Genomic DNA, 10,618 nt, shown 5'->3' on the forward strand with positions numbered 1-10,618 from the left:
AATATCCCTTTTCAAAGACAAAGGACTCAGTTTTTTTTATATTGTGCTGGTACTGGGATTTGAACTCATGGCCTTGAGCTCTATCTGGGCTTTAATTCTCAATGTTTGCTCTATACCACCTGAGCCACACCTTCACTTCTTCCTTTTACCACAAGTGGAGAAAAGAATGTCTTAGGTTTATCTACTTAAAATAGCTTGGAATTGCAATTGTCAAATTTGAACCTACTGTGTATCTAGGTGTAAGCCACTGGTGCTGTGCTAGAACTCACTTCTTAAGAATAAATAATCACAAAAAGAGGAGAAATAAATATTTGTTCAATTATTTATGTGTGGTCTGATAAACCAAATCACTTGCTACTGGAAAAGAAAAGGAGAGAAGATAGAGATTAATATGGAGGAAAGAGAGACAAAGAAAGAAGGAATCGAAGGGTAAATGAGTGGAGGGGAGTTAAAGGGAGGATATGAGAAGAGAGGGCAGCTGAGTAGAATTGTCTACTGCTCACTAAGGTATTGTTGGACAATCAGTACCTTTGCATTTATGTAGCCAAAGCTTTATATTTTTGGTAGTAAGCTGAGATATAAGATACCAATTTACAGGTAGTAACCTGTTAGTGTGCTTCCTCCTGCACCAAGGAAGCCACAGTTCAGTTACTGTTACAGAGAAGGCAAGAGTAAGCAGTTTAAGTTATACTGAGAAACAATAATTGACATGCCAGGAATGCTCCCTTGTATGGTGAAGTCAAGCATCACTCTTGTTCCCTGCTCCAGTCTTCCTCTCAACAATAATAGCAGAAACAGAAGAGAAAGGAGATATCTGAATAATGATCATTTCTCTGTTTACCCTCATCCCTTGGCCTCTCAAACAATAAAGCCAAAGGAGACTTAACCTGAACTAGTGGGGAAAATGGGGGGAAAAGTGCAGTCTAACATATTGTGAAACTTTTAAAGTAATTGGGGCAGCATTTCAAATACTGAAATAAAACTTTTTAAATTATTAATAAAAAGTTACTAGAAATTTATTGAAAATTTAGGGCTCACTACATAGTGGAATCTGCATAATTAAAACTGACTCATGCTCCTATCATCAGAAATTGAAGATCGTCCTTAAACATAGACTGCTGAAGTGATAAGCATGGAAATTCATGATGGATAGCATAATGCTAAGAGCATAGAAATTATTTCCTTTCCATCTTCAGTGTGTAGAGAAGAAAAAAACTCTATAGGATGGCTCTGAAGGTGCAATTCTAAATTTAGGACAGAAGGTGAATAGTAAAAGAGACCTATCTCAGCCATTCAGAGATTAGAAATGTGGAGAAATATACTCATTTATGTGGTCAAACATGGAAGAGAGGATGTGGCAAGCCCATAGCCAAATGCCAAAGGTAGAGATATTTAACAAAATACCATGAAGTTGAAACAAGTCTTAAAAGGGGATCTTGGCTTAAAGGGAGTAGGGCAGAAGGCTGGAGAGTGAAATGGCGGACTAATACAGTCATAACACTCAATGTACATATGTGAGACTATAAGTAGGAAATTTGAAGGGATAGGTGGGTTTGGGGTAAGGGAAGGAAGAAAAATGGAAAATTTGACAATGATCCAGATGCACTGAACATTGAAATGCACATACACTCTATTCAACACTGACATGAGGAAGTGAAACCCCTTTGCACAACTTGCTACAGATAAAATTTTTTGAAGTTTTAATATTAAGAGACCAGAAGCATAAACCTTTAGAGGTAAATAAGAGGATAGTATTGACATATTGTTGAGGCTTGTATTCCTTTCAATATACAAAATTTAATAAGTATCAAGTCTGCTGCAAATTGCTTAAACCGTAGAGAATCAAATTCCAATATTCCTTCACTTCCAATAAAAATAAATCTTATAGACCTTTAGGTTTCTCAGTTGTCTCTAAATATCTTAATGTAATGCATTGGAACTAATTTCATTCTATATTTAAGTTTAAATTTTAAATACTAAATGCTTTTAAAATCTTCTCACTTGTGCACAGGTATGGATAGATAACTGATGTGGGCAGAATCAGAATTATTCAGAAGGTTACAAATGGATGCTTACCTAGTTTTCTCTCTGCTGGGTCATAGAAGACAGACTGTCCTAATTGGAAAAAGTTAGCCTTCCCAGATTTTCTACATATAAACACTCCATCAACATTTTGTTATTAGAGGATTATTCAAGATTAGCTATATGTTGATTGATAATGACAAAGCATGACAGAAAGGAGAGGGAAAACCATCTACACTTCAGTGAGGTTCTGACTTGTGCTTCACAAAGTGTTATGAAAGCTCTCCATGAGAAATCTAGCAGCTGAATTTCTAAAAAGTCCTTGGATTGTTACACTTTTTGATAATGTCTCAATTCAAGTACTTCTCCTTAGAGTTCCATGCTATTCAATGATGCTGTATTAGCTCCTTGTTACAATTTGCAGACCGGTCTTGGTGATGAAATTTGTGCTTTTCAAAATTGCTCTCCCAATTCCATCCACAAACTGCAGACAAAATTTATCTGAAAAAAATTGTATCTGTTGATAGTGCATATAATTTTATGTTTCATTACAAAGATAGAATGTAGTAAAAATTTTCATAGCAATTACTCTGCACTAGCTTGTGGGCAGATTCTAAAGTAAATAATATACTGTGTTCATGTAGAGAATTTGAGTATCCAAAGTTTTCATAGCCTCTGGTCCTAAAACCAATACCTTACTGATATTGAGTGACAAATACAAATTCCTATAGGTACAGAAGTTTTCCTTGTATCTTTTTAACATGTATTTTTATTGTAAATATACTGTACATAGGGGTTACAGTTACCTAAGTAAGGTAATGAGTACATTTCTTCTTGAGCATTGTTACCCCATCATTTGTTTTTCCTCTACCATAGTTTTCCTTCACACATCCCCAACTTTCCCATTCACCCCCACTCTGATAGACTGTGTTGTACATCTCATTGTTAAAATGGGTCAACCTGTATCCTTTCCTTGCATCTTAAATGAAGAAGTGATGGCTTGATTTTTGCTGATTCTACTTGTGTTGACACACCTAAAATCACTTGCCAAGGCCAAGAGCACATAAATGAAACGCCAGCATTTTTTTTTTCACTTGGTATAATTGTGTTCTACACATTTGTTGACAGGTTACAAATTATTCTCAAACTTTAAAACATTAAAAATATTTTCTTAAACAACTGGTTTTTCCCCATCTCCTCCACAAGTTATATTGACATCAAATATAGTGAAAGCAGGGGTTATACTGTGGGGGAGGGACATACAAAGCAACAAAGAGGGGGGGTGGGGGGAGGCTGGGAAGGGATGTGAAGGGTAAACCAAAGGAGGAGGCTGCAATGCTTGGTAAGAAATGTACGCATTATCCTGCCCATGTAATTGTAACCCCTCTGTACAGTATGTTCACAAATAAAATTAAATTAAATTAAAAAAATATTTTCTTTTTTTCCTTATTTTCTTAGCCAGGAAATCAGCAAGACCTCAGTCAGCATTTCTCACATAGGACTTTTCACATGGGTTGGTTAAATGTATATGTAGAATCCAGTCTTCTGAGGATTCCCTCATCTGCTTAGGAATTGATGCTGGCTGTTGAAAAAGAGTTCAAGTAAGGATGCCATTTAAAGCTTTATAACTTTATTCTTTACCAGGGTATTCTCCTGCTGCTTTGGTTGTTGAGAGTGTCTACAAGAACAAGCATTCTGTGGGGAGCAAAGAAACAACATATGACCTTTACTTACTGAGATTTCTGAGTGATTTGCTATCACTTGTACCACATTTTGCAAATCGAATCTGTCAAAAACTACCAATTTTAAGAGATAAGAGGAGTGGTAAAAGAATTCTGAGGGACAAATACATCTTCAACATATTTGGTTCCAAGCATTCCACTCAAGGCATATTCAACAACTAGTGAAACTTGTGTTGTCTGTAACTATGTGTCTTTCTCCATGTGTGCATGTATACATGTGTATATGTATACGTGTACTTGTGTGTATAGTAACATACATTTGTACATATATAAGGGCATAAAAACATATATATGCATATATAAATAAATATGCAGATATAAATATGTGTATATATATATATATATATATATATATATATATATATCAGTTGTTCAGTGACTTAACCTATACTTCCAGCACATTGTCATTCTCACAAAGTGTACATGATAAATTGCTCCTAGGATCTGTGCTCTATGATGGGCATCCTTTGTACTCACTTCTCACATTCCTTTGTTTTTCATCCCTGTGAGCAACTTCGGTCTACTTTCCATAGGATAGCTTTGTTTTCATTATATGTAGTCACTAACTGATAATAAAAGAAAAAGGTTGTTTGTAAAAGAAAAAGAACTTCTTTTTGGGTCCAGTTGTGGGGCCTGAACTCTGGGCCTGGGCGCTGTCCTTCAGATCTTCAGCTCAAGGCTAGCACTCTACCACTTGAGCCCCAGCGCCACTTCCGGCTTTTTTCTTTTTGCTTATGTGGTGCTGAGGAATCAAACCCAGGGCCTCAGGCATGCAAGGCAAGCGCTCTACCACTGAGCCACTATCCCAGCCCCAAGAAAAAGAACTTTTAGGTCACAGGTCACAGTATCTTATCCATCCCAACAATTTTTATGAGATAAAATTTATAATAGTAATAAAATGAAAAGGAATTCCTAGATTTGCTGTTTGCCATTTTGAATGGCAAAGAATAATATCATGTAACTGTTATAAGTCTTAAAGAATGCAAGGGTAACTGATGGTCGCTATCATGTTCCCACAAAACCAGTGGATACTGAAGGAATAGTAGACCAGCCGAAATCCTAAGTACCAGACATGGAGCATGAAAGAGAAAGAGAGGAAATGGGAGAGATTGAAAGAGAGAGAAATATCATAATACTGGAAGTGCATAACAGATAAACAAGAGCTGTATGAGAATATTCATACTGCTATCTTTAAACTCTACATGTACATTTGAAGGCATTTGATGTATGATAACCCATCAACATGAAATATAAAGTTATTTTGATAAAAATAAAAATAACTCAGAAGAAATTATAAATGCAAAAACAATTTTCACAGAAGCAAACTCTCAGAGATATTTCATGACTTTGAAAAGGATAAAGTGGCTGAAGTTAGTATAAATTTAGAAGTACAATTCACAAAAATATAAAAATATATTTATGTATTTCCTTATATAACCCAAAGCAGAAAGCAAATGTTGTTTAGATGGTTTTTTTTAAAACACAGTCTCCCAGGTGCTGGGAAGGTGGCTCAGTGATACAGTGCTTGCCTTGCATGCATAAGGCCCAGGGTTTGATTCCTCAGCACCCATAAGCAAAAAAGATGGAAGTGGTGCAATGGTTCAAGTGGAAGCGCTAGCCTTGAGCTGAGTGACAGCACCCAGGCCCCAGAGTTCATGCCCCATCACCAACAAAATCAAAATACAAAACAAAACAAAACACAGTCTGTCACGTTTTGTGGCCTCAACTCTGTAATACCACTGCTTCAGCCTAGGGCTAAGATACTAGGTGTGAACATTTATCAACACTCCTGATTCAGACTCTATTCTTTAATACATATTTTGTTCTTAATTTTCCTCTTTGTAAATTAACATGCACCTATAAAAATTGGTTTGGCCATCCAAGTAACCTTCTCAAAGCACCTCCTAATGATGACTTACAAAAGGTTGTACAAGGGCTGGGAAGGTGGCTCAGTGGTATAACGTTTGCCTTGAATGCCTGAGGCACTGGGTTCGATTCCTCAGCACCACATAAGCAAAAAGAAAAAAGCCGGAAGTGGCTCTGGGGCTCAAGTGGCAGAGCACTAGCCTTGAGCTGAAAAGTTGAGGGACAGGGCCCAGGCCCAGAGTTCAGGCCCCATGACTGGATGCCCCCCCCCAAAAAAGTTGTACTATATGTCAACAAGGAAAGCGATGCTACAAATAAAGAAAACCAATAATTAAATATTAATTAATAAAGTAAAAAACATCAGTGTTTTAACTATTTGAAATATGCTACATATTAGGTTTTACTATTTTCTCATATTCTTGTACATTTAACACTGACTAAGGTTGTGATGTTCAACAAGAGTTTTATAGAATATGAGCAGTCTTTAAAGTTACCCACTAAGATTACTATTTATGGCACATTTCATTATTTGTTTATGGCTTATATCATCATTTTTCCTCATTAACATATAAACTAAGGAAGCCCTAAAGTTTTAACAGAAACTGTGTAGTAAACAAAGTGTGAACTCTTTATTCTGCTTCTTTACACAAAACTTTGTGACTTCTCATTAATAAAATTGCTCTAAATTCTGAAATGTACATACTTAGTAGATATGTCTGCTATTATAAATCTTAAATACTTTATAGAAAAGTTTTATACCTGCCAAACAGTCCTAATTTTGGCATATATAAACAAATTCCCAAAATTAAATATATTTAAAACATTAAAACTTTTAACAAACCTTAACACTTGCTGCAGTGTTCATTATGACAGGTGCCTTGTACAGAATAGTTGAATTCCTCCTCCTATACGTTTCTTGAATAACAAACATCTGGAATTATTTTGTTTTTGACATGTCAATCTTGACTTTATTTTTAAATGTGTGCTTATGTAAGAAATGTATGGTTCTACAACTGCCCATGAAATAAGTTGGCTAAAGACTTAAAGAGAAACTTCTCTGAAGAAGAAAGAAGGATGGCCAATAGACACATGAAGAAATGCTCAACCTCTCTAGCCATAAAAGAAATGCAAATCAAAACAACATTAAGGTACCACCTCACCCCAGTTAGAATAGCAAAAATCAAGAACTCTAATATCTAATAACAACAGATGCTGGAGGGGATGTGGATAGAAGAGAACCTTACTTCATTGTTGGTGGGAGTGTAAACTTGTTCAACCACTTTGGAAAGCAGTTTGGAGGTTCCTCAAAAGACTTCACATAGAGCTCCCCTATGACCCAGCAATCCCACTTTTGGGCATTTACCCAAATGATCACAAACAAGACCACACTAAAGCTACCAGCACAACAATGTTTATTGCAGCATTATTTACCATAGCTAAGATATGGAACCAACCCAGATGCCCCTCAGTAGATGAATGGATCAAGAAAATGTGGTATATATACACAATGGAATTCTATGCCTCCATCAGAAAGAATGACATTGCCCCATTTGTTAGGAAATGGAAAGGCTTGGAAAAATTTATATTAAGTGAAGTAAGCCAAGCCCAAAGAAACATAGGTCCCATGGTTTCCCTTATTTGCAATATCTAGTATATGTATGAGTCAAGCAAAAAAGGTCAGATAATGTGATGTTAGGAAAATGAATCCTTAGATATGTATTTAAATGTTTTTTTTCTTTCATGCATTTGTTTCTTATGCATTTATAAGATTATTTCTTTGTTGCTTTGTATGTCCCTCCCCCACATTATAACCCCTGCTTTCACTATATTTGATGTCAGTATAATTTGTGGAGGAGATGGGGAAAAACAAGTCATTTAAGGATACAGGTGGACCCGTTGCAACAATAAGTACAAGTTGTTATGTCGAAAACGAACTTTACAACTTTGGTGCGGGGGGGGAGAGGGGGAGGAGAGGATTGGGTGGGGGAGGCGGGGGGAGGAGGCTGGGAAGAGATGTGAAGAGTAAACAAAGGAGGAGGCTGCAATGCTTGATAAGTAATGTACTCATTATCTTGCCCATGTAATTGTAACTCCTCTGTACAGTATGTTCACAAAAAATAAAAATAAAAAAGAAATATATGGTTGTAAAATTTTACGACAATTCTTTTGAACTTCCTTTTTTTGAATTGTGTAGTTTAAAAAAATCAATTGCACTTTAGATATAAAAAATATTCTGTGCTCAATTCAGCATCACATACACTCACATTGGAACGATACAGAGAAGATTAGCATGGCACCTGCACAAGGATGACATGCAAATTCGTGGAGCGTTCCATATTTTTACAACAGATGCTAGAGGGGATGTGGCCACAAGGGAACCATACAGCATTGTTGGTGGGAATGTAAACGTGTTCAACCACTTTGGAAAGCATTATGGAGGTTCTTCAAAAGATTCCACATAAAGCTTCCCTTTGACCCAGCAATCCCACTTTTGGGGATTTACCTAAATGACCACAAACAAGACCATACTAAAACTACTATCACAACTATGTTTATTGCAGCATTATTTATGATAGCTAAGATATGGAACCAACTCAGATGTCCCTTCTAGATGAATGGATCAAGAAAATGTGGTATATATACACAATGGAATTCTATGTCTCCATCAGAAAGAATGACATTGCCCCATTTGTTAGGAAATGGAAAGACTTGTAAAAAATTATATTAAGTGAAGCAAGCCAGGCCCAAAGAAAATTGCCAGTGGGTTTGCAAAGTTGTGTTTAATACCACTTCTATGCTGGCTTAATGCTTTGTAAACAGAAGTCATTAGAGAAATGCAATTCAAAATTACTATGATACTACTTCATAACTATTATAACCCTCATCAAAAAATCAAAAGAACCAGGTGTGGTGGTAAAGGCTTGTAATTCGAAGCATTTAGGAGGTTGGAGTAAAAGGATTTGGGTCTGAGGTCATCTTGGGTCCTCCACACAGTAAAAACCTGCCCTTTTAAAAAAAACTCAAAAGGTAATAATGTTGGCTGGTGAGAGTGTGGAGAAAGGGAAACTTTCTACACTCTTGGTCAAAATACAGGTTAGTATTCTCCTTGTAGAAAATAGTATGCAGTTTTCTAAAGAAATCCAAAGTTGAAATATCATCTGACCCACCAATCATGTGATTATTTCTCTCTGGGTAACTTGTAAATATATCTGTATTTCATTGTTATTCACATTATTCACAAAAGCCAAGATAATAATTGAAGTTAAGTGTTCAACTACAGACTAATAAACTGTGGTGCATGCACAAATATATTTTTTTATGTTTCATCCTTAAAACAAGACTTCTCCCATTATCCACAACCTATAATGACCTGAATGATGTATTCTAAATGAGGAAAAATGTTGTCTTCTGTTTTTTGTAAACACACACACACACACACACACACACACACACTAAACTCAAACATTAAGAGAGAATATTTTTTTAAAGTAAAGCAAAGTGGAATTGCTGGGGCATTTAGGTCATAATGTAGAAAATAGTAGAGATACAGGATGAACCGGTATAGATTTGTAACGTAGCGTCTAGTGAATATCACTGTTGCTTTGGATAATATTTGTCACACCATTTTTATGATTTCCCTTCCCTTCCCCAAATCAGATTAACTTATGTATAAGACAAAGGGTACAGAAATCAAAAACAGTGACTACAGGGAATAAACCAAAGGGTAAAAACTAAATAGAAATAACTAAAAACAGTTCACTATACAATCATCTTGTATCCATTTCTTGGAGCTCATTTCGATAAGAATCATTTTATGGTGATATGCATATTGCTATTGAGCTATTGGGAATATCCTAGACATATACTAGTTTTTCCAAAATGAGTCAAAATATGTAGCCTATGATTCTTTGGGTCTGGCTTGTTTGAATTATTATGTTTCCAAATTATTTCATTTCCTTACAAATGGTGCAATTTCATTCATTCTGATGAAAGCATAGAATTTTCTTGTGAATATATATGACATTTTCTTGATCCATCATTGCTGGGTCATAGGGGAGTTCCAGTGAGGAACCTCTACACTTTTTTACAGAGTATTTGAACAAGTTTACATTTCTACCAATAGTGAGTGTAGTAATGTTCCTTTTTGGCCATATCCCCACCAGCCCAGCATCTGATATTATTAGTTTTCTTCGTAATGGTCATTCAAACTGGGGTGAGGTGGAATCTCAATTTTGCTTTGATTTGCATTTCTTTTATGGCCAGAAATGTTGCATATTTTTTCATGTATCTATTGGCCATTCATATTTCTTCTTCAGAGAGGTCTCTCCTTAAATCTTAAGCCCACTTATATTATGAAGGTTGTTGTTTCTATGAGGATTTGTTTTTTTGGGGGGGTTAACTTTTGGGGCTCTAAGAATATTTGAGATATGAGGCCATTGTATGTTGCAGAGCAACTAAAGACTTTCTCCCAATCTGTGTGTTTTTACTTATCTTTCTATCTATATAAGGTCTCTTTTTAGTCAGATCTGGTAAGGGTCTGTCAAGTCTGTTAATTTATTGAAAGAACCAGCTCTGTTTTGTTGATCTTTCTATGTTTTACTTTGTCTTTATTTAGTTATTTCTGACTTAATTTTTTCATTTGTTTCCGCCCACTTAGGTTTGGAATTGTTCCTCTCTTCAAAGAGCTTTAGGTACATAATAAAAATACTGATTTGAGATTTCCCCAATTGCTTGATGTAGGCATTCAAAGCTATAAATTTTCCTGTAAGTACTGCATTTAATATGTCCCAGAGGAGCTGATATTTTGTGTGTTCATTTTTGTTAAATTCCAGAAACTTTCAGATTTCTATTCTAATCTCTTCAGTGCCCTATTGGTCATTCAGCAATATCTTGTTCAGTCCTCATGGGTTTGACAATTTTTTTTGCTTTAGCTGTTTAATTGTAAGTTTATTCTGCTGTGGTCTGACAAGGTTTGGGAATTCAATTAA

At 35.7% G+C, this 10,618-nt stretch overlaps 1 non-coding gene across 1 annotated transcript; it reads left to right on the top strand.

Annotated features, from left to right (window-relative positions):
- Positions 1–7,865: 7,865 nt before the first annotated feature.
- Positions 7,866–7,972, top strand: LOC122099517. The gene has a single exon (XR_006145953.1). It is a non-coding gene; the product is annotated as a U6 spliceosomal RNA (small nuclear RNA).
- The last annotated feature ends 2,646 nt before the right edge of the window (positions 7,973–10,618 follow it).

This window comes from Dipodomys spectabilis, unplaced genomic scaffold (genome assembly GCF_019054845.1).
Source record: "Dipodomys spectabilis isolate Male_0828 unplaced genomic scaffold, ASM1905484v1 ptg000516l, whole genome shotgun sequence".
NCBI lineage: Eukaryota > Metazoa > Chordata > Mammalia > Rodentia > Heteromyidae > Dipodomys > Dipodomys spectabilis.